Raw genomic sequence first — 15,861 nt, 5'->3', positions numbered from 1 at the left:
AAGCCAGAACAATCTGCATCGCTGTCCTTGAGTTATGCTGGCTGAATTGCTATCAAAATTGAAATGAAAGACTGAGTTGAGCGGAACAAGTAAGATATGGAAGTACAGAATCACATTTGGATCTACCATCTGCTATACATAAGAAAGAATATTCAAGATATTTTCACAAATCATAGACCGATGTTTATTGTAAGCAACTACATTTTGGCAATGCTCCCATGCAATTTCTATTTAAAACCATTTAATACTGACATTTACTCTCCTTTGTAAAGTCAATGTGACATTTTGAGGTAAATTTTACCCACACCTCTTGTTAAATGAGAATGTGAATTTCACCTGATCTAATCTAAAGCTCTACCGCCCTACAGTGTCTGCCATTAAAGTTATCATCAGTGTTTACATGGCATTACAGTTCAATCATGCAAGTTGAGTTGACTGGACCATCTGCTGGTCACATAACAAAATGTATTTTTTGCACATTGGCCAGGCAGGTTTGGATTACTGAAAGACTGCAGATCAAAGCTAACCACGTGATTGCTAAAAATATTTTTCCTAAAATAGTCAAATAATAGCTGCATTTATTAAAGTGTAAGTGTGCTGTAACTACATTTTATGACTGAACTGTTATTAGATACATCAATGCTGGTGTTAATATTGACAAAATTCCCATTTTCATAAAAGTCAGCATTTTATGAGTTAAAAATGGCTCAACACTTGTCTGGGAATTCCCTGCCCCTTCACTGCATTGCATTTGCTCAGTTAGTCTGGCCAACTATCATCAGCGATCCACTTCACTCACGTAATTGGACACGCCTTTAACCAATCAGACCAACGATACTATACAACGATACAACGATCGGTAATAAAGCAAACACATATTTTTTCTGTATGAATTGTTCCAGGGCAAGTTTCTGTTCTGTTTTCAAAGAAAACTTGCCTTATCGAAGTTTTGCGGTGCTTCGGCGGCCACCATGTCCAATGTTTAAAAACTCTCCGTGCAGTAGAATTTGTAACGTAGCCGTGGTAAGTTTAAATCCGCCAATGGCGCGCCAGGTAGCCAAAAGCCAGTTTGTGATTGGCTCCAAGGATTGTGGAACTCTTGAAATGAACGGGTATCCATACTTGGCCAGACCCAGTTCTGAGGCAAAATCAATTTGGCCGGAAGAAGTGGGGCGGGACTTCCCAGACTAGCTCAACACGCCATCTACTGTTTAAAATCATCCTGAACGGATACTGACATACACTCACCAGCCACTTCATTAGGTACACTTTGCTAGTACCAGGTTGGACCTCCTTTTGCCTTCAGAACTGCCTTCATAATTTGTGGCATTTGTGGCGCTGGGAACATTCCTCAGAGATTTTCCATATTGTCATGAGAGCATCACGCAGTTGTTGCAGTCTTGTCTGTTGCACATCCATGATGTGAATCTCCCATTCCACCACATCCCAAATGTGCTCTATTGGATTGGGATCTGACACTTTGCTAGTACCAGGTTGGACCTCTTTTTGCCTTCAGAACTGCCTTCATTATTTGTGGCATAGATTCAACAAGGCGCTGGAAACATCCCTCAGAGATTTTCCATATTGTCATGAGAGCATCACGCAGTTGCTGCAGATTTGTCGGCTTATCATCCATGCGAAATTGTGACAGTTTATTGTTCGTGGCTGACAGGAGGGGCACCCGGTGTGGTCTTCTGTAGCCCATATGCTTCAAGGTTTGATGTGTTGTGCGTTCAGATATTCTCTTCTGCATACCTTGGATGTACCGAGTGGTTATTTGAGTTACTGTTGCCTTTCTATCATCTTGAACCAGTCTGGCCATTCTCCTCTGACCCCTGGCATCAAAAAGGTATTTTCGCCCAGCGAAGTGTTGCTCACTGGATATTTTCTCTTTTTTCAAGACCATTCTCTGCAAACATTCATTTGCTGATCAAGAGTCATCATTCAACTCATTCTAGCCAACAAAAACACAATGATTTGTAGTTACAGGTGATTATAAACTAATGAAATAATAGTTATAAATACTGTATTCCATCTCTGCTAATACCTACACACTGTGCCTTTAACTGAATTAAGTTTTGCTTTTTTGCGTTTTTATGACAGCTTTATGACAGACAGCTTTGGTGATCATTGATTGCTGTTTTAGGACATTAAGCTTAAGCGAGAGAAACTTGAGGATTTTGGTGGTTTTGGAAAATGTTAACACACTGTAAACCTGAACAAGTTCAGAGAACTCAAAACTTTTGATGTAACCAATTACATAAGAACATTTCATTTGAGTACAGTACATATATTTTTATCATTTTCATAATTTTTGAGTTCCCTGAACTCATATTATTCCAAAATCTTAAAGGATTTAGCCTCGTCAGATATTTGTGTTTCTCTGGGTCTTCCGCAAACTAGTTATTACGCCCTAACAAGTTTTTGAAAAGGTATCTTCCTTACGTTCCACCTTCTTGCGCAAACTCTTAGAGAACTGTCATTGGTCGACCGCCTTCCCAGTGTTGCCACTGCATTTACATTTACATCTGTGATTTAGCAGACGCTTTTATCCAAAGCGATTTACAAGGAATTTTGCATTTAGAGATCAGGAGCAGTTTAAGGGTTCACACTTATACCGTTAGTAAGGAGGAGTGAGGAATCGCACTAGCAACCTTCCAACCTCTGGATTACTAAACGACTCCTATACCTTAAGTCTGCTGTCTCCGTCTCTCACCACAAGAGCTTTGCTTTTTTTTTATTTTTTTATTGATGCTTATTGACAATACAACAACATAAAGAATATCATACATTAAAATAATATAGCAGTACATTACAACATTCATATACAAATGATAATGAACAATGACAACAGGAAAAAAAATAAAAGCACATCACAAAACAAGGAGGAAAGAAATAATTATCCTTTAATAACCGTGTGGAGGAGACATAAGAGTCTATCATTTTTTTTGTTATTTTTGACCAAATGAAGAGATTTAAGAAGTGAGTCCATTTCTAGCTTAAAGACATGGAAGGATGGCTGTCCTTGTAGCCATTTTTGTTTGTGGAGGAAAAATTTTGAATGCAAAGTAAAAAAGTTCCAAAGGGTAGTTCACAGGGTTATCATAATAAAAGAGAAAATCCTTTGCTGTAAGGGAATATGACAATTCAAAAAGATGATTATTTAGGTCATTAAGAAACCTTTTTGTCTTCTCACACTCAAAAAAGAGATGCAACATTGTTTCATCTGCATTATTACAAAAGGAACAAGCAGAGCTTATGTCAGCATATTTCGCTATATTGACATTCACTGGATATATTTTATGTAGTATTTTGAAGTGAACCTCTTTAATCTTATTTGTGATACAGTATTTACTGGGTAACAGCCAAGCTTTTTGCCAGTTAATGTGCTGAATCAAGGATCCCCAGTAGAATTTCCCTCTAGGTGTTATTCTTTTTTTTATTTGAAAGATCTGGCGAATATGTTTGTTATCACACTTTCTGTCCATCACATCAATCCCATTCAAAAGTAAATTATACTGTGTTGCATTGTCCACACCAAATGAAAGGTGACTTTTGACAAGTTGGATTAATCCCTTAGGGATAGCTTTAGTGACTGCGTTAAATTCCCTAAATGGGACTCGGAGGCCATGACGTGACAGAAATTGTTCGTATGTCAGTAGAGTGCCAGATCCATCAAACAAAGAAATAACATTAGTAATGCCATTCTCAAACCATCTAGAGAAAAATAGGGATTTATTTTTAACTTTAATATCTGCATTGTTCCAAATTAGTGTTTTATGAGGTGAGAAGTTGTGAATGAAGCACAGTTTCCATGCAAGAAGACATTGTTGGTGAAATTTAGACAACATGACAGGTAATTTGGTAGGGATATAGTTACATTTTAAAACAAAAGAAAGACCACCCATCTGGTTAAATATATGATTGGGGATAAAAAACCATAAGGAATTAAGATGTATAAGACAACGCCTGATCCAGCCGACTCTAAATGAATTAACAGTGTCTGTGAAATCCAAGAAATCTAAACCTCCCTTGGCTTTGCAATCAGAGAGCACCTCTTTCTTAAGTTTATGAGGTTTATTTTTCCAGATAAAGTCCAGAAAATTTTTATTAATCTCTTTTAACGATTTATTATTAATAAATAAAGAAAGGGAGGGATATACAAAGTGAGATAGACCATCTGCTTTGGATAAAAGAGTTCTACCAAACATAGATAAGTCTCTTTGCAACCAAGAGTTAAAAATACTTTTAGATTTGGCCATTTTTGTTGTGTAGTTTAACTGCTGTCTATCTGTTACATTCTTAGTTATGTGAATTCCAAGGTATTTAACAGTATGTTTTACTGGAATATCCTTTATGAAGTTGTCATCACATTCATGCAAAGGTAGGATCTCACATTTGGAAACGTTCAGCTTAAGACCTGAGGCATTTGAGAATTGCTCAACCAAAGATATAGCGCAAGACAACTGATCTTTGTCTTGCATAAACAAAATTGTGTCATCTGCCAGTTGAGCAATTTTATTTCTCTGTCAAAAATTGTTATACCTTTAAATTCAAGATCATGGATTATGCTTAAAGCTAGCAATTCTGTGACCAGGAGAAATAAGAAGGGAGAAACTGGGCATCCTTGCCTTATTCCACGTTTGATCTCAAATCTATTAGTCGTGTTTTGGTTAATAATCACAGAACTATTTATATCCTTATAAAGCATTTCAATTATATTAATAAAAGAATCGCCAAAACCAAATAATTTAAGAGTCTTCAAAAGGAATGCATGTTCAATAGTATCAAAAGCCTTGTAGAAGTCTAGAAAAAGGAGAAGAGCCTGTGACTGCACCACAAGAGCTTTGCAATCGTGTTCTCAACGACGTTGATGACGTCAGATACTAACATTTTTTGCGTTATCAGGCAATGTTAACTCAAACAAATACATTCCAATACAATTAAAACGTCTGCACTTGCTCAGAAAACTAATACATTTTAAGTTGGGTCAACTAAATACCAGGTTTTAAGTACTGAATACATAATGTTAATGAGTAAGTAGAACTGTCTGGGTTTACAGTGCATTTGAAGCCTCATTACAGTGCATGAAATGCCCTGTATTGTTATTCCTAGGCTTCTTCTTCTTCTTCTTCTTATTCTTGTTACCTTTTTCTGCGATTAATTCAGCCCGAACCACTTAACGTAGAAACTTCATTCAAACTTTGTCGCGTAGGTCTTGTAAACGACACTTATGCTATGTATTTTTCACTTTTCTAAACTTTATACTTTTTAAGATATTAAAGAAAAACGAATATAAATTTCTCCCATTGACTTACATTGGGCCATTATGACATCATAATAGGGTCTTTAAACTGGCTTGCACCTGTGCTTTACTCTGCCGTGCTAAGGCAAAAGACCGTAACTTCAAGTTTGGTCAAAAATGAGTTTTTGACGTATTTGTAAAATATCAGCAGTAATTAAACAAATGTACTGATATTAAATGTACTACTAACATGCCATTATCAAATTAAAGCCAGTGACATCAGTATTTTGGTTGATTTCACGATGTATAGGCTACCGACAGTTAGCATACCAAGCTAGGTAGCATTACCATTAGAATTGCATGGCAGATATGCTAAGCTATCGGGCTATTCCCCCACCCAGTGCCTGTGGCTAGTCCGAAAAAGGTGCATCTAAATCGGGTAACTTCGCTTGGCGAGCGGGGGCATGTGGAGGGGGAAAATGGGCCTCATTCTCTATCGTTCTCTCTCTCTCTCTCTCTCTCTCACACACACACACACACACACACACACACACACACACACACACACACACCCCAATGGACTGACATAGATGTGTTTCATGTGACAATTCAAGTTCATTGTTTTATGTGCTTAATGTGATAATTCAATGGTGTGTGTGTGTGTGTGTGTGTGATAATCATTGTATTGGTAATTGTGATAAATTAAATAGTATTACTACTGATTAATTAATAGGGTCATTATTCCATTGTTATCATACCACTGAGCTTTAACATAGAAGTTACTGCCTTCTGCCTTAGTATGCTTCACTGACACCTGTGCCAAATCCAAAGAACCTCTTCTCTCTCTGTCCCTCTCAATTTAACTGTAACTAGGAACATTAAGACACCATCCATTCTCTATTTTTTTTTCTCTCCATCTCTCCATCTTTCTCTCTGTCAACTTTCTCTCACACTCAATCTCTCTTCTTCACTCCATTTTTATCTCCTTTTTTCAATATTTTCACTCTCTCTTTATCTCTTCATCCAGAGCCACTCTTGTTCACTCTTCTTTCCTTCTTCCACTCTTCTTTCCTTTCTTATTTTCTTCTTCCATTTTTCTTTCCTTCTTCCACTCTTCTTGCCTTTCTTTTTTCCTTCATCCACTCTTCTTTCCTTCTTCCACTTTTCTTTCCTTTCTTCACTCTTCTTTCCTTCTTCCACTCTTCTTTCCTTTCTTCTTTCCTTCTTTCACTCTTCTTTCTTTCCTTATTTCCTTCTTCCACTCTTCTTTCCTTCCTTCACTCTTCTTTCCTTTCTTCTTTCATTATTTCACTCTTCTTTCTTTTCTTCTTTCCTTCTTCCACTCTTCTTTCCTTTCTTCACTCTTCTTTCTTTTCTTCTTTCCTTCTTTCACTCTTCTTTCCTTTCTTCTTTCCCTCTTCCACTCTTCTCTCCTTTCTTCACTCTTCTTTCCTTTTGTCTTTCCTTCTTCCACTCTTCTTGCCTTTCTTTTTTCCTTCATCCACTCTTCTTTCCTTCTTCCACTTTTCTTTCCTTTCTTCACTCTTCTTTCCTTCTTACACTCTTCTTTCCTTTCTTCTTTCCTTCTTTCACTCTTCTTTCTTTTCTTCTTCCTTTCTTAACCTTTGCATTTCATGCACTGGTATTTCCTTCAGGAAATGCATTTTCTAGTTTTAGAATGTAGTCTGTTCACGGCAGGCATATCTAGCAGAGCACCAACGCACAAATGACAAGGAGTTGTTCAGCAGTAAACTGCACCAACTACAAATAGATGGAAAATGTTTAATATTTTGAAGAGGATCACATGTATTTGCTAGAAACAGAGGAAGATAATGGATCCAGGCCATTACAAGGGTCGATTGGGTTCTATTTCACAACGTGACTATGCTAGTCACAACTAATGGGATATCCTTCCGCGTGCGGCAGGATGAGTCGAGGCAGAATTTCAGAGTGTATCCGTGCAACAGGTGTGGTACATCTCCCCCAGGTATAAAACACCAACAGTACCACATCTCCACCTCTATTTACCCCTCGGCTAGGTGAGGTAAGTAGGCAACGTAGAGTATTGTTGAGTTACTCAACTGGGCAAAGCTTTCTCCTCCCAAGAGTACTCTGTGATGTTTAGTTTTCAGACTCACTACAGTTCACCATGTGACGAAGGTGAAACAATTAACATACTGTTTCACTACGCAGAGCTTGTCTTGTTAGTGCTTCATTACTTCCACCTAGCTATGTAGCTTGTGCTAGTGCTAATTAATTACTTACCACTAGTGATGGCGAAATGAAGCTTCATGAACCCTCGAAGCTTTCCAGCCAGACGTGTTGAAAAAAGGTTCACTACTCGAAGCGTTGTTCGCTCTCTAGTGACACCTGCAGGTCAATAAAAATACGTGGTAAGAAAGATTTCCTCGGGACAGTGAATTTGTTAAATGTGTTGTGGTGCGCAAGGCCTGCTAAAATAACATGCACACAAACGTATGGTGGAAGAAAACGTTACTCCATTAATTCAAATTTCATTGTAGGCGAATACAATGACAATAAAGGCTTTATTTTTGTATTCTTTGTTCTAATAATAGTTTGATCTACACATTAAGGATTATATGGTGGCACAAAGGTAAGCGACATTGGCTTGAACGTAGGTCAGCTTAGTTTTGAAACCTGACCAAAGCGAATTTTAAACGATGCTTTAGATTAAAAAAAAAAGCCTGTAAATTATCTTTACTCTATATGCCGTTGGAACAGAGTGAAAATCCTTTTGTAATACTGGTCAGTACTTTTGTAAAAACCAATGAGTGCTTTTGGACAACTGGTCAGTGCAGGGCACTGAAAGGGGGAGAAAGTGCTTTGTGCAACTGGATCAAGGTCTTTCTCTTCCTAACTGGCTCCATAACTCTATCTAAAATAATCTATACTACCAACAACACCAAACAATCTAAATCTCCAACTACCGCTAAATCTCCAACTATCGCCAATTCTCCAACCACTGACAATAACAACCACGAATACAAGATGAGTTTTGGGACGTCGTATAGTCGAAGCGTTCTGCGAAAAGTGAACAAACGAATCACTTGGTGAAGCACTTGATTCAAATGAGGCTTCAGACGTCACCGGTGACGTCATCTCGGCAAAACGATACAAGCCTCGATACGCGCTCCGGTGAGGAAGTAATTCATTTTCGCGACACAAGCTCAGAAGCCTCGGGTTCATTTGTAACATCACTACTTACCACCCAGCTACGTAGCCTCACTGGTCGCTCTAGGTTGTGTGTGTGCCACCTCAACCGCGACTGTGGTCACGTTAACATTCCGTTAGGCAAGCTCCGCGTCAATATTTCATTAGCTCGTGTTGCTGCTGTATAACTTCTCAGCTGCGAGTGGAGTCTTCTATTCTGAACATACTGTGCTGGGTTTTACGCTACTGTAGGTTAGCTTACCCACAGCAGGCTGGACAATGAAGGTTGTTGCACCTTTTGTCTAGATTATTTACTGAGCTTCTATCAGCTGTGACCCACGCGCTGCTTGAAGCATTCAGTAAGACTGGTTATCCTGTTTAAGGCCCAGTAAAATACATTGTGTATCTGCCTTATTGTGCATATTATAATAATATATTATTCTTATTATTAATATTGTAAATACTAGGTAAGTATTGTTATTGTTGTAAATACTGGGTAAGTAGTGGGCTAGTTTTAGGCTTAATGTGCAACTATGCCTTATTTTTGTGATCAATGTTCAGTGGGATTGGCCTCAGCTGATGCCCATTCCACCTGTATGTGGGGCCTTGGCCTTGAGCATGCTGCTCAGGCCGTGGAGTCCCCTTATGAGTGCATGTACTGTGTTACTCTGGGACCGCGCCTCTGTGATGCTTGCTTGGCCATGATGCGCGTGGTTGCCATTAAAGGTCGAGCGAGCTCAAGTGCCCCCAAGCGCACTTTAACTCCCCCTCCACAGGAGGCGAGCACCCTGGCTAAGAAGCCAAAAAGGGATGGCAATCAAACTTTGGATCAGCTGGAGGCCCAGGTTGCTTCACTGACCCAACAAGTATAATCTCTTCCCGGTGATGACGTCAGCCACGGAAGTGATGCGATTTCCATTTATGCTGGTGATGATTTTGATGAAAGGTCAGTTTCTGAGTCAAATAACTGTGGTTCAGATGGAGCCTCTGAGAGAGTGAGGGCTCCACTCCAACTGATATGCAAGAACTCTTATCTAGAGTTTTAAAAGCTCTGCATATACATACGGAGGAGGCAGGTATACCAGGCAGGATTAACGTGCCCCAATGTCCTCAGTTCTGTGCAGCTTTGAGTCAGACCTGGACTAAAGTGAATGAACGCTTTCGTCTTTCAGGTCGATGTAGATCCTGGACTTACATGTCAGCCCCAGAGTCACTGGGGCTCGGCCAGTTTCCACCCATGGACCCTATAGTTGCAGCTATGGTCCTCCCAGACAAGGAGATCATTGGAAAAGTACCTAGGTGTCCCCCAGGCCCCTATCGTGCCGGTGACGAGCGCCTAAGGAACACTTACATGTCACTGACCATACTGGCTCGGCTTCTGAATGCATCCATTCTGCTTCAGACTTATCTAGACCTCTTGATATCTCGCCTGTCAACAGACTACGACCAGTCTTAAGTGGATGACATGAAGCAGGTGTCGTCACTGCTCACTCATCTGCACACAGAGATGGCTCGTGCTACAGGTAAGAGCTTAGCGGGGGTAAGGCAAAAGGCAAGGCAAATGTATTTATATAGCACATTTCGTACATTATGCAATTCAATGTGCTTTACAGAAACAAACAGTAATAGAATTTAAATTGAAACACAGTCAAAGAAACTTAAATAAAAAAAAACAATAATTATGACATAATAATTCACGTAGGCCTATTAAAACACAATGAAAATTGAAAGAAAATAAATAAATAAATAAAACATTAAAATCAATAAATTGCAGGTAAGAGACATTATGAGTAGCACTAAGAAGCAGCATACCGTAATAAATAGAGAATTTCACATATAGGCTAAAGAGAATAGGTTTGTTTTTAGTCTTGTCTTGAAACTGTCTATGGTGGGGGCAGTTTTGATGTGGTCTGGTAGAAGATTCCAAAGTTTTACTGCATAATAACTGAAGGCTGCTTGACCTTGTTTAGTTTTAACAGTAGGGGCCATCAACAAGATTCTATCCTGGGATCGGAGGGGTCTGGGAGGTACATACGGCTGGAGCATGTCCTTAAAATATATCTTATCTAGAGTTTTAAAAGCTCTGCATATGATTTCAGCACTGATTTCATCCCGCAGACAGCTCTGGCTCTCCCAAACTAAAATGCCCTCGCCAGCTCAGAAACCCTTCCTGGACCTTCCTGAGACTGGAGGCCACATTTTCGGCCCGGGAGTTAATGCTATTTTGGAGCAAACCACAAACTTGCGCAAAGATCGGGAGACCCTACAGATATTCATGGGCCCTCCAGCGATGCGGGTCTCTACCCAAAGTCAATGGTACCAAGGTTCCAGCCCCACCCTACTGCAGCAGGATGTATGGGGTTTACACAGAGGCAACCTCGCCCTTTTCTGCCACGCCAGCAGGCTCAGCAAGCCCCTAGACAGCAGTGACGCCACCAGCAGGGCCACGTTGTCCAGCAGAGACAAGGGAGCTGGCGTAAGGGTTCCAAGAAGCCTGGGGTCCCGGCAGCCACTCAGTCTTCCTGACTGGAGGGGTGCTGGCACGGGACGCTACTCTTTTGCGCAGCGAGAAAAGTGGGAGGAGCTTGTGGAGTCCCCCTGGGTACTGCAAACTGAACTGCAGGGTTACAGGCTCCAGTTCTGTTGCCAGCCACCAGCCTTCAGGGGTGTTCGAGTGACCAGGGCATCGGACCCTCGGAAGCGGAAAGCCCTTCAATTAGAAATTGCGTCCTTACTGGCGAAACAGGCGATACGGCCACTCGATCTATCCGAACAGCCCAGTGGATTTTATGCCACTTATTTTCTTGTTCCAAAGAAAGAAGGCGGCTTTCGGCCTATTCTGTACCTTCGGAACCTCAACCACACCTTAAAGGACCTCCCATTCAAGATGATGTCACCTTCGAGAGTCCTACAGTCAATAAGCCCAGGTCTCTGGTTCACAACCATAGACCTCAAAGATTCATATAGCAGTCCACCAGGAACACAGGAAGTTCCTACGTTTTGCTTTCGACGGGAAGGCTTACGAGTACCTGGTCCTCCCCTTTGGCCTATCGTTAGCCCCCCGGACATTCACAAAGTGTATGGAAGCGGTCTTGGCTCCTCTGACGACACAAGGGTTGACCATTCTGAATTACATCGACGACTGGTTGCTGTGCTCCCCATCTCAGGAGCAAGCAGCAGTGGATACTTCAACCGTTTTGAGACACATATCCAAACTGGGACTCCGTCTGAACCACTCAAAATCCCGTCTCATTCCCACTCAGGTGGTGACCTTTGTGGGCATGCATATCGACTCGGTGCTGATGAGGGCCCGCCTCACTCAGGATCGTGTTCAAGCCATCATCGTTCACCTCAAACTGTTTGTACAGGGTCATACTGTGACTCTTCTGCAGTGCCAGAGGCTGTTAGGGCTCCTGGCTGCTGCTTCTCACCTGATACCATTAGGTCTTCTGCACCTTCGCCCCTTACAGAGGTGGCTGAACGCCCAGAATCTTCACACTGTACTCCACAGGCATCGTCGCATACCTATGTGCAAGGTGTGCATACGGGCACTGAGGAGGTGGCAATCCCCAGTGTTCTTGCTTCAGGGAGTTTGCTTAGGGAGAGTCCATCGAAGGGAACTGATTCAAACTGATGCCTCTCTGGTAGGTTGGGGGGCAGTGCTGAGGGGGAGGTCAGCCAGTGGGACATGGAGCTCCAGCTGGGCAGGACTTCATATCAATGTTCTCGAGTTAAGAGCTGTACAGCTGGCCCTACAGCACTTCCTTCCACTGTTACAGGCAGGCACGTTCTGGTCCAGACGGACAACACCTCTGTGGTATCTTACATAAACCACCAGGGGGGCTTGGGTTCGTATCGTCTTCACTCACTAGCACACAACCTGCTTCTGTGGGCACACCAGAAGGTGACCTCTCTGAGGGCTATACACATTCCAGGTGTCCTCAACACTGCAGCAGATATGATGTCCAGGAATGGCCCCCCGGAAGGGGAGTGGAGACTCAACACATGCGTAATACGTCGCCTGTGGGAAATGTATGGGGAGGCACAGGTAGACCTGTTCGCCTCTACAGACAACGCATAGTGCCCACTGTGGTTTTCGATGTCCTATCCTCCCGGCCCACTTGGGCAGGATGCGCTAGCCCACGAGTGGCCGAGGATGAAAATGTATACGTTTCCCTCCTTCCCACTGATTCCAGCGACCCTGGACAGGGTGAAGGAGGCACATCTTCAGCTCCTTCTCATTGCCCCGAAGTGGCCAAGATGCCCCTGGTACGGAGTGCTGTTGTCATTGGTAGTGGGAGCGCCATGGGAACTGCCTCACAGGCCAGATTTGCGCTCACAGGTACAGGGGAGGCTGTGGCACCCCAAGCCCCAGCGGCTCAGTCTGTGAGCCTGGCCGCTGAGCGACGTAAGTGGTCTGGCCTAGACTTGTAAGAGACTGTTTTGGATGTCCTGGAAAGCGCACGGGCACCCTCAACCACTGCAGCATATGACAAAAAGTGGAAATTATATAGCCAATGGTGTGGAGAGCAGGGGCTCTGCCCAGAGTCATGTGGTGTAAACTCAGTCCTTCTCTTCCTACGCAGACTTTTTGATGCTGGACGAGCTGCATCTACTCTGAAGGTATATGCAGCGGCGATCTCTGCCTGTCATGATGAGGGTCCGGATGGCCCAATACACTGCACGAAAAGCGCACTGCATGTACACGCTGTGATACAGCCGCGAATGATCACCATTCCTGGTCAATCGCGGACATTCCCCCGAAATATCCGTCTGCCGCATACGAACAGAATTTCCCAGAAACAGACCGGCGAGAGGAGGGGGGGTGATGTGTTTAGCATTCTCACCTCCCGCTGACACAGGTGCAAAATGCTCTTATTAGCATATAGACTGCAGCCATTGGTTGAAAACAACAAGGAATTGAATTAAAACGTCTTGTGATGAGACGGAATGAGATTCTGTCTATTGGTCAGCTTTCAACTGACAAAACGTATCCCCTCTCATTTACAGCTATTGCCAAATAAAAACGAAATAATAATTTACTTGATAAAAATTTAATTTATATTGTGATGTTATCACAATTCTTGATTTGCCTTTAGTTTTCAGAGTTCTGTCTTTAGGGTTTTGCTCCGGGGTTATCACAATTCTCGATTTGCCTTTCGTTTTCAGAGTTCGAGGATCGCAATGCACTTTCGAGGCTGTTCCACTCATATTCCGGAGCTTCCTCTCTGTAATGTTCTTGAGATTCACTTTTGGCATGTAATTATACAGAGTCGGGCTTACTCTGATACTGAGGTAGTCATTTCGCAACTTGGGACATGTTTGCCACTCGTAAGTATCTAACCTGTGTCTTTCAGGAAGATTATGAAATCTTGCACGAGCTTTGCGAGTTTCGAACCTGTGTTCTTCAGGTTCCCGGTGCTGTGCTCTTGCCACTGAGCTAAAGCTGGGGAACAATAGTCCGTATAAGAAGGGGGAGAAGGAGAGAAAAGGGAGAGAAAAAAGGGAAGAAATTCCATGAAATCGCGGTTCAAATCCCAGCCGAGACAAAATGCAGATAGCAGATATTTATATATTCTGTTTTATAATCAATTCATTGACTATAAGTATGTTTTGTGTATTGTATGAGTATACAAATTTAAACTTTAATCCAAAATACTTTCATTTAAATGCAGATAGCAGATATTTATATATATTTTGTTCTGTTTTATAATCAATTATTTGACTATAAGTATGTTTTGTGTATTGTATGAGAATACAAATTTAAACTTTAATCCAAAATACTTTCATTTGCATTTTAAATCTTCATAAACTGCATTGGCCATAGTTTTTTGTTGCTTTTTAGAGTAGTTACATAATTTACACTACACCGTTACAGGCCTATATTACATTCAGCCTACAAGAAAGCTATTGTAAAGCCGTGCATTGCCTTGCATAATGAATTCAAATGCAACTCCATAAAAAGGGCATTACAGTTGACACAATTACACCTGATTGTGAATGAATACAACACACCAGATTTTATTTTGACAAAAAGGGTGTTTATTATCAAACATTTACAAATAATAATTTATTCAAAGTTAAATAAAAAATACAATAAAAAATGTACACACACACACACACACACACTGGCCGAGCCACAGGCAAATCCAGCCCTTGTGCAAGCACAGCAACCTCTTGGCCCTTCAAACGCTCATTATGCCATGTGATCAGCGTCCTCTGGTTCACCTCCACAAGCTGTAGGGTGGTGAGTGTCATTACGGGCTCATTCATAATGATCAGCTGCCTAATTTTCCTATAGTCCCTGAGTATAATGTCCCACCTGGACAGGGATGCTGTGCCTTGTTTTTTTGGGCTGCGGTGAATATTGTACAGTCTAATGAAAACCATTTCCACAAGGCGACAGCAGTTGGGCCATTGAGCCGGCGAACCGCTGGAGCCAAGGACGCACCTCATGTGCTGTCTACCCCAGGAGTGAAGGTAGCCTTTTTTTTTGGCGACCTAAACTTCTCTGTCACGAGCTTGTCCTGGTACCTAGCAGCATACTCCACCCTGTCTTGGTCGAACTTCTCCAGGTTCCGCCACAAGCTAATGATGCTTCCCACTTGCTCTGGACTCAGGACCAGGCTGCTTTGTGTCCTCAAGTCGACCAGATACTCCGCCAGGTTATCCACTCTGTCCAACCCTGGAATGCCATGTCCACCAACAGCCTGGAAATATACAACTGCTGGTTAGTCGGGTGTACATATGCATTATTCAATTATTTAATTGGGCATTGTAATAGTACTAAATGATTGGGAATGTGAGTTTGTCGGTTGACTACCATAGGAAACCTTACCGTTGCTTAGGACACATGACCAGTTGGAGCAGGCAGGGCAGAGGGCGGCTGGACAGCGGACAGCAGAGGAGCAGGTGGACCCAGAGGAGCAGGGCTTCTACGGCAATACACGGGGTCGAAGACTGTCGTAAATCCTGTGTCGTTTCAATCCAGGTCAATTAAATTAACATAACAAGGCGAGCGTCTTTCTCCGACCTAATCCTTCCTTTTTGCCCAAAGTTCTTCCCCAGGGCTACGTTAACAGGGAAATGACACTGACCTCTGTTCCCCCATCACAAGTGTCTGAAGGGGGAGGTAATTCCCTACAATCTTTGTGTCCAGTTCGAGCCTTGCTGCACTATGTTGACAGGACATGCAACATTCGCCAAACTGATCAGTTATTTGTTTGTTTTGGGGATCGTGTGAAGGGTAAACGGCTATCAAAGCAACGCCTTTCACACTGGATAGTTGAGACAATACAGCTTGCCTACAACTTGACTGGGAGACCCCTGTTATCCTCAGTGAGGGCACACTCTACCAGGGGTGTTGCTGCATCATGGGCTTTGCTGAAAGGTGTCCCTTTGGCAGATATATGTGCTGCTGCCAACTGGGCATCAGCAGGAACGTT

Source organism: Sprattus sprattus, assembly GCF_963457725.1.
Source record: "Sprattus sprattus genome assembly, chromosome: 17".
Classification (NCBI taxonomy): Eukaryota; Metazoa; Chordata; class Actinopteri; order Clupeiformes; family Clupeidae; genus Sprattus; species Sprattus sprattus.
The sequence above is the reverse complement of the archived record's forward strand: the minus strand, read 5'-3'. Positions refer to the sequence as shown.